The following is a 16,700-nucleotide window of genomic DNA, read 5'->3' on the forward strand; positions in this document are numbered from 1 at the left end:
AAGCTGAAAAGTCCTTGACTTAATATAAACACCACTTAGCAACAACTGAAACCATCAGTGTATCATCAACATTATTTTCATACTAAATTCCAGACACTATACCAGCTACTGGAAAAAAAATTAACTCTATCCCAGCCAAAATCAGAACACCAATATTTTTGGGGTTTTTTCAACATTATTAAATATCTTGATATGTGAGACAATTGGAACAGAAACGTTTCCCTGTATGAAGCTTTTTATCTGGTACTGCATGAGTTGTAAGCTCCCTCCTTCCCTATGAAGCTGCATTAAGGTTTTTCCTCCTGTGGCTCTCTTCTGTTAAGACAGGCACTCCTAAAGAACTAATCCAGCTGAAAATAGATGAACAGTGTTTGCCACAGAAGCAGACAGGAATACAGACTCTTCAGTCCACTCTGGGGAAGCTGCAGGGCTTTCCAAGCCCTTTCTCTGACCCAGCGTCTGTGAGTTTTACCACTTTGAGAGCCTGTAGCTCTTGAAGCTCTCACTCACTGATGACAAAAGACATTTCATGGTCACCTGATAACCTTGTTTTTATATGTACATTGCTTTTAAAAGTGATTGACAGTTCAAGCTCAATCCAATGTTTTTAACCGCAGCCTCTTATGATTACTCTAACCACTCTGTTAAATCCCAGGCTTTTCTTAAATCCTACGAATTGACAGCAATCTAAATACATGAATATTAACCTCGGGTCACTAGGGCTTAAGTTTTTGCAATGCACAAGTCTTGCATTAATACATTGTTAATTTTACTGATAAATGGCAGCAAAACATAATCGGATTCTGTTTCATTGTAGTTATTATTCTTCTGGATGGATGTAGAACTTTCACAGTACAAAACCTACCCTTTATAACACTAGCTTTATTAATGCAAAGTGGGGCACCCCTATGTCCTCAACATAGGGTGTCTTGTGTATAGTAGGAATTTCTACAGAAATGAATAATTTTTTCTGAGAAAAAGTGGACACATTCTCTGTTATAATAACTCTGGTGAAGTCATATAGTGAGCAAACTACTAACATTTTTTCTCTGAAGGTCATTATCCCCCCAGACCACAGAAATGCAATTTCAGTCAATCATTCCTTCTGTTGTGCCAAGAATGGGCAATGGTTTTGAACCACAGTGGTTGTGAGGTAAAATTTATGAGATACTCAGAGCAGTCTTTAAAGCTCTGAAGTTGTAATTCTACCTGTTTAACAAGAAACATTTTCTATCTCTCATGACAGGAATACAAGAAAATTGAAGCAAACATTGCAGTTTTGATTTTAATATAAAATTAATTGGGAAATTGCTGTTTTTCATTCCCTCACAGTTATCTTGTTGTGTAGACATGGAAGTTTTCAATGTGATATTGAATTTTATTTTTTCCTGTAGTAAAGTATGTTTCTGAGTTATCTCAGCAATGTCCAATTCTATGGGAAAGATTTGTGATCTTTGGTGACACAAACAGAGCTCTGTAGTGTTCAATTCTTACTATCTGCTAGAAACTGACAATTAAGTTGCTCTGACAATACCCAGGTGCTTCTTTTCAGGAGCAGAAAATTGTATTCTTCCCAGGAACTACTCAGTTTACCTTTCATCAAATGAGAAGGATTTTCACTTTCATTCTCTATTTTAAAATTCACACAGGATTTATCCTGCAAATGTCAGGTGCTTGATAACAAAAGCACATATTTACTCTGAAGCCAGAAGCAGCTCACATTTTACATAAGACTTGGAATTTCAAGAAAACGGTGATTCCTCTTTGACTGAGCTGTAAGTCAACTGTTTAATAGTGTTTATATTTGTAAATGGTTTGGTATTTCCAGTAATTAATTTTGATTCTGGCTGTGTGTACATGAGAAGTATCACTGCCAGAATTCAGAGATAATGTATTGTGGTTTTCAGATTTCTTTCGTCTGGGTGATGAGAGGAGCATGGCTGGATGTGCCCTTTTGAGTAGCACCTCTGCTTGTGTACCTTACTCCACTGGCATCATGCCCTACTAGCTGATCATCAGGCCACTTGCTAATGTGCTCATTGGATTTGGCAAATGTAAAAAAAAAAATTCCTGAACAAATAGTTAAAGCAAATATTGTAAAAAGCAGCCTCTGACCCCGGGTGAATGCAAGTTTGGGAACATGAGTATCTCTCTGGGGAAACTGCTCTTTAGGCAGCTGGAATCACCCCACCAACTTCTTGCCACCTCCATAGGTGCAGCTTGAATTAAACAATCCCTCTGTGTACTACGACTGCTGATAAAAATATACGAGGACCACAGCACCAATCCAGACTTGTTCAGCTGTGGATACAGATTCCAGAGTCTCAGTCTCAAGCTGACCTTACTCCTATGCACACACTCATACACTTTCTTATTAATGGAAGCTAGGGAGAAATGTTCTATATTATTATATATTCAGCTGCATATAAGCTGCCATTCATCAGCTGGCTGACTCATTATCTTTGTTTCAAAATCCTTGCTTGCACTCTGCTACTGCTTTTAGGGTATTGTCAACAAACTCAATTAAAACTTCAGATTTGGCATACTTACACTTTCATTTCCTCATTAGAATACTTTCCTTGATAGGAATGTAAACTTGAAAGAAATTTCAAAGAGATTTATCGAGTTCTTAAGGTTTTATTTAACAGCTTAAACTAATAACTTGAGTATGAATCTCCATTTCTCTTTAGATAATTAGAATTTCTTGAATAAAAATAATAATACTACCATGATAATAAATTTCATTTGCATGTTTACTATTTACTGGAAATTTTGAGTTCATTAACATTAAATAATAAAAATTCACTTGCTTGTTAGAGTTAGGTCCATGTTTCTTGAGGTACTGATCACCTTTTTTGAAGTGATGAGGGTTCTGACGTTCAGAAATTACTCAGCAGTAGAAGCACACCGCCCACAATGCAGTTAGACTTTTAGCTTAAAAAAATGCTTTTAAATTAAATGTAGAGCCACCCTCAACTTTCTATTTAGAATTTAACTTGGGGCTCGTAATGGGTTTGCACATTGCTGTGAATGTAGCCAAATGACTCTATTAATTAATTTAATTCTATTTATTATTCCTGTACATTTAAACTCTAAACTAAATTATTTACATCTTCATACACTTTTCAGCATAGAATTGTTTTTTAAGGTTGCCGAATTATCACACCAGTAAATTAGACTAGTTCTACCAGCTATACAGAGTGCAACATCAGCCTGATTCAACTGAGAAGCAGATCAGAGAAAGACATTTAGCAGCAAACTGCATTGTTCCTTTCTCTAGTGAATTGTGCAGTGAATTATCATGTTTCTAGGCATGCATTGAAAGAGATATTTTTTGAACATTGTGATCTGGATTTGAGAGTGCTAAGGAGTGTGATACTTCCTAAATCTGTCTGTGATTAGGAAAAAGTGAAATTTTTGATAGAGGTCTCCTGGGTACCTTTCCTCTGTGAACTTAAATCATTGCATAGGAGTCCAGATCTGTGAGCTCTTCTGCTTCACTCAAATCCTGCACAGTGATTTTAGTGGCCTTTATACAGATCATCAAACCCCCTCACAAAGATTAATCTGCTCAAAAATGAGATGTTACAGATATTTGCATGTTATACCCTCACTAGTAGAATAATTTTACATGTACTGTTTGTGATGATTAAATGATTAAATAGTTAAACTTAGTGTTTGCTTTGGGTTATCTAATGAAAGTCAGTGATGTCCACAGATGGCAAATACATGCAAATGTCCATGTTTGGTATGAGAAATGGGAGAATGCTGCAGCAGTCAAACCAAAAGCAGATAAACTCCAGCTATATCCCTGGTGAATCGTGGTTCCACAGAATTCTGTAGCAAAACTCCCATAGCTCTCACCAGAGACAGCACTTTAGTGACCCTGCTGTAATAGCAAATTCACATAGCACAGGGATCAAGCATTTGAAAATAACATGGAGTGTCGGAGCAATCTTCTGAACCAGGCTGATTAAAATCAGGCAGATCAGTATAGTCTCTGTCTCTTAAATCAGTCTGATTTTAATCAGCTGCTTCTGGGGGTTGTTCTGAGGATTTTTCTGTATGTGTGTAAGTGCTTTGTGGACTTCAGCCCCTATACCAAAAACGATGAAACACAATGAGTTTTATGAAGAGGCAGAAGAGTAATAGTACTCCTCTGTTGACTTTGGGAGAAGGAGAAATGAAAATTTTTAGAAAAAAGTAAGTGTCCTTAATAGCCTCACAGCATATCAGCTGAAAAATGTGACCCTGGCTGCACTGCATGTTTTTCAGCTTTATTTTACTGCTTATTTCAATGTAAGAATTAAAATTGAAGTAAGTCCATAAACTCCAGCAGCATAAAAATGAAATTTGAATAGAACAGCCTATACTAATAAGACTTGTTTATTTGAACTTGCAGAAGAGATACAGGAGGTAGCACATTTTCAGAAGCTATGCCAGCCCCATTCCCGTTACTACAAAGTGGGTATGAATCTCTCAAAGATCAGAGGCAGAGCAAGCACAAACAAGCAAACAAATACTTGGAAAGGAAACAGACTGAGCATCCAAAATAAAAAGAATGCTGTTGCTCTCTACAGGAGTGTTTTTACTCTCATCTGTGCTACATAACCAACCTAAAACTCTTCAGCTAGCAAATAGTCAGAGCTTTAGAGGGACTTGGATGGCTTAGGGGATTGCTTTTGGGATACAGAAGCTTTCATCTCTACGTCATTGCTTATGGCTTTCATCCAAAGGGGGTAGTGATCAAAAGCTGCTGCATGATGAGCCCTTCAATACTCTGCATGGAAACAGAGGAGGATGTTGTGCCTGCCTGCACCCACAGTCCCCAGCTGAGATCCCCATCACCTCTTGATTGTGACGCAGGGTTGTGGTCCCCACCACCTCTCCACAAAGGATTTTTGTGCCCCTGCATGAACCCACAGGGTTCATGGCACAGGGGTGCCAGAGCAGGGTGTGCACCACACTGCATTCCCACCAACCCCAGTCTGGGAAGGGCATGAGGAAAAGACATCCACAAACACACACCCAGATGGATGGGGCTCCAGGCAGCAGCGTGTAGAAGGCTGTCCTTCCTCTCAAAGTGCAAGCAATAGCATCACTTTCACTTCCCATTAGGCAGAAATTGCAAAGAGGGAAGGAGAGGGAACACAAACCATTCTGGTTAATGCTAGCAATAACTGCAATTGTGGCTGAACTCCTGGCAGCTCTCAGTAACAGGACTCTTGGATGAGATGGTAGGTTCCAGAAGCTATGCAACATTTTCTAAATCAGATAAAATATTATCAGCTTGTTTGTTCTGTTTTGGTTTGGTTTTTTTCCTTGTGTCAGAAAAGAGATTTGAAAGAGCAGACCTACCTGCTGGGCTCTTCAGGCTGTGGAAACAAAATGTACCTTGGGAAGACAGTGCAAAAATGTGAAGGACCAGGCTGGGTTGGACAAAGAAACTGAGTTACTCTGATTTAAAAAAAGGGTGAAACTCCTGGTGTGATCACCCATAAAACTTATTGCTGGCAACTGTGAAATTGCTGCTATATCAACAGACATCAGAGACAAAAACACATGCTTTTCAAAGGGGTTACTATTTTAAGTATCAGAAAGTCTTGGAAAAAACAAATTAACCTGATTGACTCTGCTTTATATTATAGATTATTATTGGTTAGATTTTGAGAGAACTTAATTTTATAATGAACAGAGCCCTCTGCAAAAAAAAAAAAAAAGAGACGCAGGTTTTAGTTGCTTATCTTCAAAGCTGTAAATCATCATTGTTTACATGGGTTAAAAATGGTTCTGAGAATTATGATCTTATGAAATGACAGAAATGTTTGGTATTAATTACCTCATGAAGGAGATGTAATTTATGCTAATGAAATCTACTAGGCACAAATGCATTTGTTACAGGCTGTCACCCACTAACATGGATGAACAAGAAGTGGAAGAGAAAAATCACCTGAGTTACTGCCACTAAATAGGTACAAGAATTCCATGCAGGCCAATGGTTTTTAAGTCTCACATGGAATTCATATGACTGATGAAACTGATGTATGGGAAAAAGACAGTTCCTTCTCAACTAGAAAAGTATGTGAGGACACACTGCCTCTGAAGATTATGAGACACAGAAAAAGGGAGCAGGAGATAACCATAAAAGCTGGAAGGGAGTCATGCAAAATAGCAGGCAGTCATGCAAAATAGCAGCTTCCAGGAGGCAGATGCTTCCCTCTCCCAGTCAGAAAACACGGTGTTGAGGGACGTGCTTGCATCAGACACGGAACTAAAATCGTAGCATCCCCAGGGGGTCAGGCAGCTGCACAAAACCAGCCCCTTCATTTGTGTCCTTCCCCCTGTATGTGCCTCAGAGCCTCAGCAATGTGCTTGCAGTGTGCACCTGGCTTGCAAGACCACATCATCCACTACATTTTACCTGTCAAACAGGGCGTATTGCTTCCCTTCCCATGACATTTCAGCTCTGCTGGAAAGGGCAGAGGGGTGGCAAGAACTTGGCTCTTCACCTTTACAAGCGGGTGTGCGCAAATAATCACTTGACTCGAGGAGCTGAGAGTTTGGGAAAAGCACCAAATGTTTATGTGCCCTGAGATAGAGCTGTGAGATTCAGCAGCAATGCTGCTCAGAGTGCCAGGAGCTGGTGGGTTGGGCACCACGAGGTTTCTATTGACGCAGATCAGTGTAATTAAGATGACAAGCCTGATACAACCCCAAATTTAAGCTTCTAACCCGGAACTCCCTCAAACCCCTTGTGAAGTTATGTTGAGGAAAGGGGAGTATGGAGCTGCTGGGCCAGTTCCAAGAGGAGTTCTCCTGGGAGACAGATTTGTGGCAGAGCCAATGTACACAGAGCAACGTACAGGATTGAAATCAGCCTCATGTTTTTGGTTTTTTTTATTTGCTCAGATATTCTCCTAACAGGATGGAAGTGCATTGCTTTTCAGACACCAGTGGTGCTCCAGTTAAAAATTCTCATATGAAAACAGCAGATGGAAATGTCTGCTTGTCATGAAATGGTACAGTCATGGGTGGGAACCAGTCACAGCCTGCAGAGTGGCTTTGGGAAGTGGCTTTGCTCAAGAAAAGGCAGGTCCTGTGCAGGGGGCTCAGGACATGGAACAGCTTAGCATCAAAGAGCTCTGCTTGGAGTGGAGCTGGATAGCTCTTGAATTATAAATGCACTAAAAATACCAAGCATTTTTTCAGAATCGTATTTCAGAATTTTTCAATCTATCAGCAGAGTAGGAGAGGTGAAGAAAGATTGTGCAAGGTGTAGGGTAAAACAGAGCAGAGAGTAATAAAATACTACTTGTAAACGAGCCCAGTTGGAAAGAGAGGCTCTTTATGACAGCTTGCTGAGGCTGTAGTGTTTTGCAAAACTGTGTGATAAACTCCAAATAGCTTCTCTGCAAATCTCTGGAGGCAGAACTGAGCTAAGGCTGGCTGCTGTTGCTGCCACAGCTTTCAATGAATGAGCTCAAAATGGACCCTCTAGTGACAGCTCTGTCAAAGAATAACAATCAGATGCTCCCAACAACAACAACTTCAACATATATATTTTTGTAAGTATAAATGAACCTTAATGTGCTGGCTTCAAACAAAATGAAGTGCTCAAAGTTTTTAAGATGTGTGGTTGCACTGTGAACAAAATAAAATCGTACTGCATTTCCCCCCCTATTTAGTTTGCAAAGCACGATTCTCACTAGAATTGTGATGAGAACAGAATACAAAAATAGTTGGTGTTGGTGGGGGAAAAGATTGGAAAGGTAGCTCTGCTATCACCTTCAGGAGGAAAATGTCAGGGGAGTCACCATCATCCAACAGTTCAGGCGAACTGACTCCAAAAGGGAGGTCCTGAATGATTTTGCAAGCTCACAGCTTTCACAAGCAGAATGAAAATCATGTTATGGAGGACTCACTTCAGACCTCAAAAACGAATCACCTAGAAATGGGCTTAATCAAAGTCAAATAAAGTCAAATTATTGCCTCATGATATTATCAATATCTCTAGGAATACTTGACTTTATAGCACCAATAAATTCCACATTTGGAGATTGCATTGTGTCTTCTTTCTCAGCAAAACAAACCAGGAGTGTCTGCCTCGGAAAAGCATGAAAAGCTTTTCAGGAATGGGGTGTGGTGCAGGTGAGGTGAATCTCCACACTGAGTTATGCTGAGTAAAATAAGGGTTGACAGTCAGGAGGACTGCCCTGCCACCAAAGCTCTCTCACAGCCACAGTGCAAGAGTTAACATTTCTGTGGTGGAAGCAAGGTATCCTTTTTGGATTCTGCTCAGGTGTAGCTGCTTGTGCTGTCTCAAGGAGCTACTGCTATTGCCAAAGGAAAATTAAAACAAATCTGGCTTGGCTAATAGAAGGCTATGAGTATTAATGGCTTTTTCTCAAATTGCCAGGAAGTTTCAATCTCTGATGTGATAAAGACAGATTATGTACAGGCTGGTCTTATCATGCTATTTTAAAATTTTTGTATGCTAGAAATTGCAGTCATTTGCACTGGTCTTTTGGCAGAGAGTGTAAGAGTCCCAGTAAGAATATGATTGCTATTTTCAAGAGAGGAAAGAACAATTCTTAGGCATTAAGGTTATTAGTTTGGACAGCAATAAAAACAACACCACTTTACAGACCCAGGTCTCAGAAGTGCTGAACATTCACAGATCAGTAAAATCAATAGCCTCTACTCAGGATTACTTAAATCTAGAACATAACCAGCATTCAGTGCAATTTAATACTGGTTACCTATTTGCTTTTAATGATTGTATGTATTTTGACAGAACTGCCAAGATATGTTGTTACAAATAGGAAATTCCTAACAGTGCTACACAGTGAAAAATAATCCACCCATACAAGGAAAATTATATTAACAAATGCTGCTAAGAGCAAACATATTTACAAACCAAAGCTGAGCAACAAACACATATACCAGATGTTACTGAGATATAGATAGTCTGAATTACTCAGCTGAAGTAGCTGAAATTCTGCAGAGGACTTTTTTTAGAACATGCATTTCATGATGGATATCCTAGTTCTTGAGCAAGTTGTCATGGAAGTCGGAACACGGCAGTTTTGAAGTTGTCTTTAAGATTCAGTGGTAAATAAAAGTTCAGCAACTCCAGATAAATTTTCTCATTCTTCTTCCACTTTTTTAGGTAAGAAAGACTCTTCAGTCATACAGATAATAAAATGGAAGTGTTGGAAGGCACTTCACCCTGTCAAATAACCACTTTCATCAAGAGGCAGGGTTTTCTGTGAAGTGACATAGGAAAGCCCTTCTTCCCTTTTTTTCAGTCCAAGAGTAACTGGCTGTTTGCCTTGCCTAAATCCCCTTATCTTTTCCACAGATCCCATGTTTCACAGCAGCTGAGCTAGTTGGAAGGTGCACCCACACAGTCATTTTCATTTATTGTCACTGCACTTTTGCTCCCTGGCATTCCCTGCTTACTTGTGGTTGCCTGCAATTTTGTCTCATCCTCTAACTCCAGCTTGGAGGACGCATCCTGATTTCCTGGCAGTGAAACCCAAGCACAGAAGCAAGCCCAAGCTTTGCCCCCACAGTCCACCCAGCTCCATCAAGCTCAAAGATTTGGCTCTGGAGGCTCAGCTCTGAAGTGGCACATTTTGGCCATTTGCAGATGTGTTTGCATTGTCTGTATCAAGCAACTTTGAAATCCTACTTGCTCAGCTTTTCTGCTTATGGGCTGATTCTGAGACAATCTCAATATTTCCTGTTGATGTTTATTTCAATTCTTTGATAACCAAAATGAAAAATACCAGTTTTTATTAGAAACAGACAAATCAGAGAAACTGAGTCCCCAGACAATTCCTGTAGCATGTAAGGGTTTTTTTTCTGAGACAGGAAGTGTTGGTTCAGACCAGCATAAATGTCGCACATGTGCTCAGCAGCTGGGAGCCTGCTGATCTGTCCCTTGACACTGTACACCTCAGTGAACATGTACAACTCCTCCAGGCTTTTCACTTCAGCAGAAAATAACTAAAATTGTAAATTTTTATGATTGTGTTCCACATGAGCTGGCAATGAGTCAGTGTCAGTTTGTCTAGATCAGCAATACATCCAGAACCGTCGTTTTTTTGTTCTCTGATGGTTTTTACCATGCATCAAATGTTATCTTGTTGCATTTAAAGGTCTCATCAAAGCAAGTAGTGATATTTCTCCCAGAAAATACCTGGTTTTTACTTATGAGGGAAAAGTTTCTCATTGGGATGAGTTCACAACTATTTCTACTGCTCTCCTTTAGCAAATCAATGAAATTCAGTACATTTGCAGAATGCTCCTGGCATGAATCAAGCACCACTCCAGCAAGACAAGCATCCCTAGGGATGCCCCTTCCTTGCTGAGCAGAGATTGCCAGCAAAAAGTCTCTGTCCCCTGATCACTGGGAGGCACAGCATGGAGATGGGGAAGGTGGAAGGTGCAGCAGGTGCTGTGGAGCTGATAGAAGTGAACCACTGGAGTTATAACAACCCCTGAGAGTGGCTATGAAAAGCTGGATTTAAAAGAGGATCACTTGTAAAAACTGGAACAAGGCTGACATTGGGGAACACTGGGATGTGTTAACTAAGAACAGAGATGTCAAGGAAGTCAGCTTTCTTCTCTGGCCCTCTTGCACAAATACAGAGCTGGTTTTGGATAACTTGTCAGCTAGGTAATAAAAGCTGTCACTGTTAAAAATACACTAATATTTCTGCTGTAGCTTATCATAAGATATTTCTTCAAGGATTCAGGAGAAGTCAGAACAGAAATGCACCAAAAGAGCAGAGGATCTCAGTGCTGGTAATTTGCCACCCTTGGGCTGCAGAGGGGTTAGGGTGGAGAACTGAGGCAATACTGACATCATCCCAAATTCTGCAGAAGCTGAGTTGCTTCTTACCCAGTTCCCAGCACCCAGTGCCTGCCAGCCTTAGCGAGGAGGGCAGCTCAGTGGGGAGTGGCTCAGCCGCGCTGCTCGGAGCTGTGAGCACAGGCGCTCAAGCTCACCGTGCCAACTGGCTTCACACAGTTGTGTCCACACTGCACTGCCCCGTGGGCTCAGCCTTCTTCAGGCTCACATCACACGTGCAGCTTCCCATGCCCCTTTGCACTACCACAAAGGTATTGGAGGTCGTTTGTCTCCTGATTTATCTGCACCATGGACTCTTCATGTCAGCCTCCAATAACTTCAAGTGCATTCTCCACATTGCATTCACTCTACAAACGTGTTGCATGTTACTGGTTGCCACTGCTGCTGACACGACATGTGATACTACAGCCAGGACTCAGGATAGTTTTCCCTCTGCCTGACAGTGCCACCAGCAGCTGTTAGAGTCCTGCAAGGAAAGGGGAGGCTGTGGTGTGGAGTATGTCTCTATAGGTCAAGGTTAAAGGGCACTGCATGCATACATCATAGTCTATATGTTCTCAAGCTGTGCTTTTTTCTAGATATCTCAGCCATCTCTTGCAGTGCCTGCTCCTAATTCCTCTTTCAGAGTCAACAATTCCCCTGAGACTGTATCACATGACATTTGCCTCCTTAAGCAGCTGTCCTGCCTTCCATGCTCCCTTCCCCAGCACAATATATACCGGGCTTTAAAATCCTCTACACGTCCTGGCCTAAACCTTACAATAACATTTCCATGTCATGGAGAGCTACTGCAGTCTGGCAGTTTCCTTCTCCCTGTGCCCTACACCTGGCCAGGCTTTTTTCCACTCTGAGGTACCCCTCTAATGTAAGTGCAAGCTCCCTGGTGTGGCCCCTGCATGTAGTCATCAGAAATCCAATAGAAGCAGATTGCAAGACACCCCAGCTGGTGGCTGGGATAAATGATAAGAAAACCTTTAAGAATCCAGAGAGCATTCAGCTTCAACAGGCTGAATATATTCATTCCCTTAGGAGCATTATAAAATATGGCCAGTCTTGGCTTGCAGTAAGAACACAAGTAATTAGGAAGTCTAGTGCCTGTAGGTACATTACATGCCAGCAGAGAAAGTGGCAGCAGCAGCAAGATGTAACCAATGCAGGCTAACTAGGCTCTCTCAGGAGTCCAGAGAATATAATGAATTACTGTGTATTTGGAGCCGATATAGATCAGGCCCTGGAACTGATACAGATCAGCCCTTTCCACCCAGGCATCCAGGAAACACATTTAATTTTTTGGCGTAATTTAGCACAAAAAAATTCTGGTTTATAGCAGAACAATTTGATTAATAGAATGTAAGTAAGATGTCTTCCTCCTCCTCCCCAACACACCCATGCAGACAGCACTCCAAAATACATTCCTTGAGGTTTCTTATCGGCAAGCAGATGTCATTCTGAAGTGAACATGTCAGGCACCCTCATCCTTCTGAGCAAAGCAAGAGATGGCTGGCTGTCACATTCATATCTCCAGGAGTTCAGTTTACAATTCAAACACTCAGACAAACACCCTCACTACATTACAGCAATGTTGTTAGTAAGACTGGGAGGACCTATAGCCCTGTCAAGCTATTCCCACCCTGAACTGCTTCCCATATCCCCAGGTGTGCTCTTCCATGCACTGCCTGACTGAAGAAAAGCTGGGCAAAGGCAGATGGGGGGGATGCTTTTGTGAGTCTGCACTTGCTGCTTTTACTCCTTAGGGAGGCAGCTGAGGCAGGAGAGCATCCAGCAGGTAAATGCAGAAGAAAGACAGGGGAATACAGTTGTCAGACTGTGGCTGTGGGTGCTCCTGGGAGGCTTCTCACCCAAATGCCAACCTGCCATCTCCATTCCCTGAGGTCTGATGAGCTCAAAACTCACAGCTGTATTCTCATCGCTGTTTTGTGCCTCAGGAAAGCAAGCTGTAATTCTGTGGAAGTATCAGTGATAAATCTGCCCCATTACTTCCATTTACTCTGGTCCTCCTGATGCTTCTCAGCCTCCACGGCTCAGAAATGCCGTCTCACCAGAGCTCTGCCAGCAGAAGCGGGGAGAGGGACTGTGAGCACGAGCACAGAGTCTGGCAAAGAGCACACTGTAACAGATGACTAGGGGTGCTTTCACTCTGATAATCATAATAATACATTTTATTGATATAGCACCTATTTGCATGGCAATAGGAGCAATATGTGTGTTTCAGTGAAATGAGACATGACAGCAAACAGATTAAAAACTACGATTCATCTTGAAATGAGGGAAAACAATCAAATGAATCACAGAGCCAAGCAATGGTAAATCATTCTTAAAACAGCATAATAGCAAAACAAATGAAAAATACAGTGTACAATGCTTTTTCCTTGTCTGATGGCAAATACTGAGTGACACTGCCAAGCTTATTCAGAAACAGAGCCCAGTTTACCATTAAATTTCATAGAAACCCTTGAAGAGGGAATTCTGTAAGTGCAACTTCAGTTGTGCATTAGCTACGTGCTAACCCCAGTATACACATGGATTTGGACACTTGCAAAAACTATTACCTTCTAATCCTTGCATTGTTCATCATGTCACAAGAATAAGGAAATGTGTTTTCCCAAACTTTAGGCCCCTTCAAATTTAATGGATTTAAAATTGGGAAATAATAGAGAAGAGCCTATTAATATTCAAACTCCATTTTCTCATATAGAATTCTTCAGCTTCCTCAGCCCTAATTAGTTTTTCTGAGGCTGTCAGTTGCAGGCAATATCAACACTCCAGTCATCTCTTCTGCCTTCTCCTCCCATGTCCTCACCCATATTCATTATTCCTATCTTCCTCTTGCCAGAGTGTCAAGCCTTCTCCATAATGACTCATCTTCCTGTAAGGCATCAAAAAAATGACACAACAGTACAAATGAAAGAATCTTAACTTCAGGACATGGAAGAATCTGAATTTTTTTCCAGTGGGAGGGTCATGCATCTAATGCCCCATGAGATGATGTCTGGATTGCAGGACCAGAGCAACAGAAACTCTTCATTCATTCAAATTCCTAACAATTTGACATCAGTTGCTCTGTGCTGATCACTTCAGAAGAAATCTAGGCTTTTCCTTAGAATTTGCATATTTAGACTTGTATGTTCCTGCTTATTATCTTATTATTATACTGACAAAGCACTTCCCAACTTACTACGAGACATAAATATTTCAAATAAGCAGTGGAGTATAGGGCTAAAAATCTTCCTGGCAAGTGACTGGATCTACCACATATTAAAGAGCAGCAGACAGAGAAACATTTCTGTCAATTTAGAAAATACCTATTACAACTCAAATTACCAAAGCTGCCCTTTCCTGGGCTTGTAAATGTATACATCTGGATGTCATAAAAATATATTAACACATGGACAGCTTTTTGCCGTGTTAGCAGCTGTCCAGCTATGGTTTAATCGTGCTGCATAAAGCTGATGGCAAAACTCTCCTTGACTTCATGTGTCAAAATGCTTAGTTCTAATTTTAGTGTATATTCTTCAATTCCTTAGAGAGAAGAGAAAATATCAACATGATTCAGGATATTTTAGGAAAACAATGCAAATGCCTTAAGCCCCTGGGTGCCCTCTGTTCCTTGCCACGCCGCTACTGTTAAATTAGGTTCTGACATAACAATCAATGGAAAGATGTGGGAGCCAATAAATAATGTGTGTAATTAAGCTGAGGCATTGAAATGTCTGTCTTTCCTGAACTTGGCCCAGAGAGTGGGAGGCTGTGCTCTGTGATAAGCACTGTGTTCTGTGATAAACACCTGAGCTCCTAAAGTCAGTGTGGGGGCGGAGATGGCTTGCTAGGAAAGGATTTGCAGCAGTAAACAGACAGGAGGAAGGCACCTGATGGGAAATGCTCTGGCCATGTACCAGTCTTTCTCACCACATGCTAGAATCCCTTGCCCGAGTGTCTCTGGCTGTTTTACAGCAACATGAGCAGCACCTGGTATTTTCCATTAAAACAAGACAGAGGCACCAGGAAGAAAACAATTTGTGGAGAGGGAAGTCTCAGTTGAAAGAACACAGCTAAAAAAACTCACTGGAAACTTGTCGATGTGATTTCTCAGACAGGATCTAGGAGGACTTCAACGGTCACCTTGAGCAAAGCTGAATCAAAGCCCAAGCTGGCTGAGCTCAGGGGTGCAGTTGCAGAGCAGTCAGCTGGTACCTAACTACTGCCTCGTGGGCACAGAATGATGTCATGTCATCTGCAGATGTTTGTATGGACCAAGGACCTGCACACTGTCAAATGCAAATAGAAAATATTTGCAGTGCTGCTGCACAAACATGATTGCAGTGCTTCCCCTTCTCCAGCCCTACAATCACTGTGCTGCTGCCATCTTATCTGAGAAGAATACTCTGCTTTGGTGCAATCACATTTTTTTCCAGCATTTTGCAAACCCAATAGACCCATTTCCTGACAATGTTCAGCAGATCCCCAATTTGGAAAATATTTTTGAAAAATCCTGTAAGAAATATGGCATGACTAAGGTGAAATCTTAGTTTAAGCATTCTGTTGTGTGATCATTTTAAAGCATTTTTCAGCACAAAAGCACTCACCATCTGCTCGTAAGCTCCTGCTGAGCCTCAAAGGGTTGTGCTTTGAGGTGTCCTTCGGTAAGGAGTTGCTGTGTTAAAGCAAGGGTTAACTGTTTAAAAGATCAACTTAAGCAAGTCACAACTCAAGTTAACCTAATGATTGTGCCTGGGTCAAACCCATCATATGTAGTAGGGCTGAAGATGCAAAAGGAAGAGCATAGTGTATGGAGATATTTATAACTCTTCTTTTTGACTGACATTAATTAACTTGCCAACTGGACTAACTCACAATGAATCAACATCCTGCAGAATTGCAATGTTCCACCCAAAGTGGGAATATACTTTGCTACTGAGCTGTCAAACACATATCTGTAAAACACCATGATGCTGGAAAGCGGTAGTGTGAAGCAGTACAGATAGGAGCTATACATCTCAACTGCGTTATATTTTTTTTTTTTTACTCACTTGGTTATTTTTACATGGACCACTTTTTTACTCTTGTATTTGTCTTTCAAAAAGTAGGCAGACACAACAAAATACACATATTAGAAAAAATTGTGAGTGACATCTTGGTATATGTTTTTGTCACAGTAATGCTATTTGGTGCTACTGAAATGTATAGAGAGTAAGTAATGTTTCTACTCAAATATAGTGGCTTTGGATACTCTACTAGGGAATTAGAAGTTAATGTTTTGACCACAGGACCCATTCTACATTTTCCTATTAAAACAACAGAAACATTCTGAAAAAATTTAACAGGCTAATTTGAAAATTAAAATTTGAAAGTTAAATATAGGCATTGCGTTCATTTTGTACATATTCTATTACCTGCCAGAATCTGCATACATACTTGTTTATTTGGAATGTCTGTCTTAATCACCAGCATTTTGATTCCTGAAAGAGAACAGTCAATTGTATGTTATTAAGATTCAAATTATTTTGGAACAGGCAAGATAATTACAGGCCAGTCCTGCCTTCAGTTTCCTATCATAATTTAAAAATGTTAATTCTGATTTCCATTGATGCAAAGCAGTTTAAAAAATTTTGGAGCAAAACACTTCTTAAATAGGAAAGATTTTTATTAGAGCAGATATATTTTGCATAACATATTTCTGGTAGAAACTAATTTCCTGATCCTGAAAAATGGATGGAGTTTGAATCTCCTACTGAATTTAATGAAAGCTGAGGGAAATTTTGTGGCACTGTGAGTCTGTGACTCTGTGGATCAGCAGAATTAG

At 40.7% G+C, this 16,700-nt stretch overlaps 1 long non-coding RNA gene across 1 annotated transcript; it reads right to left on the minus strand.

The window, feature by feature from the left end:
* Positions 1–13,111: 13,111 nt before the first annotated feature.
* On the minus strand, positions 13,112–16,291 carry LOC117005007. Its single transcript, XR_004419738.1, has 3 exons — positions 15,484–16,291; positions 14,964–15,165; positions 13,112–13,766 (listed from the first exon to the last, which is right to left on the minus strand). It is a non-coding gene; the product is annotated as an uncharacterized LOC117005007 (long non-coding RNA).
* Positions 16,292–16,700: the final 409 nt, after the last annotated feature.

The sequence above is a fragment of the Catharus ustulatus genome, chromosome 1 (assembly GCF_009819885.2).
Source record: "Catharus ustulatus isolate bCatUst1 chromosome 1, bCatUst1.pri.v2, whole genome shotgun sequence".
In the NCBI taxonomy this organism is placed as follows: Eukaryota; Metazoa; Chordata; class Aves; order Passeriformes; family Turdidae; genus Catharus; species Catharus ustulatus.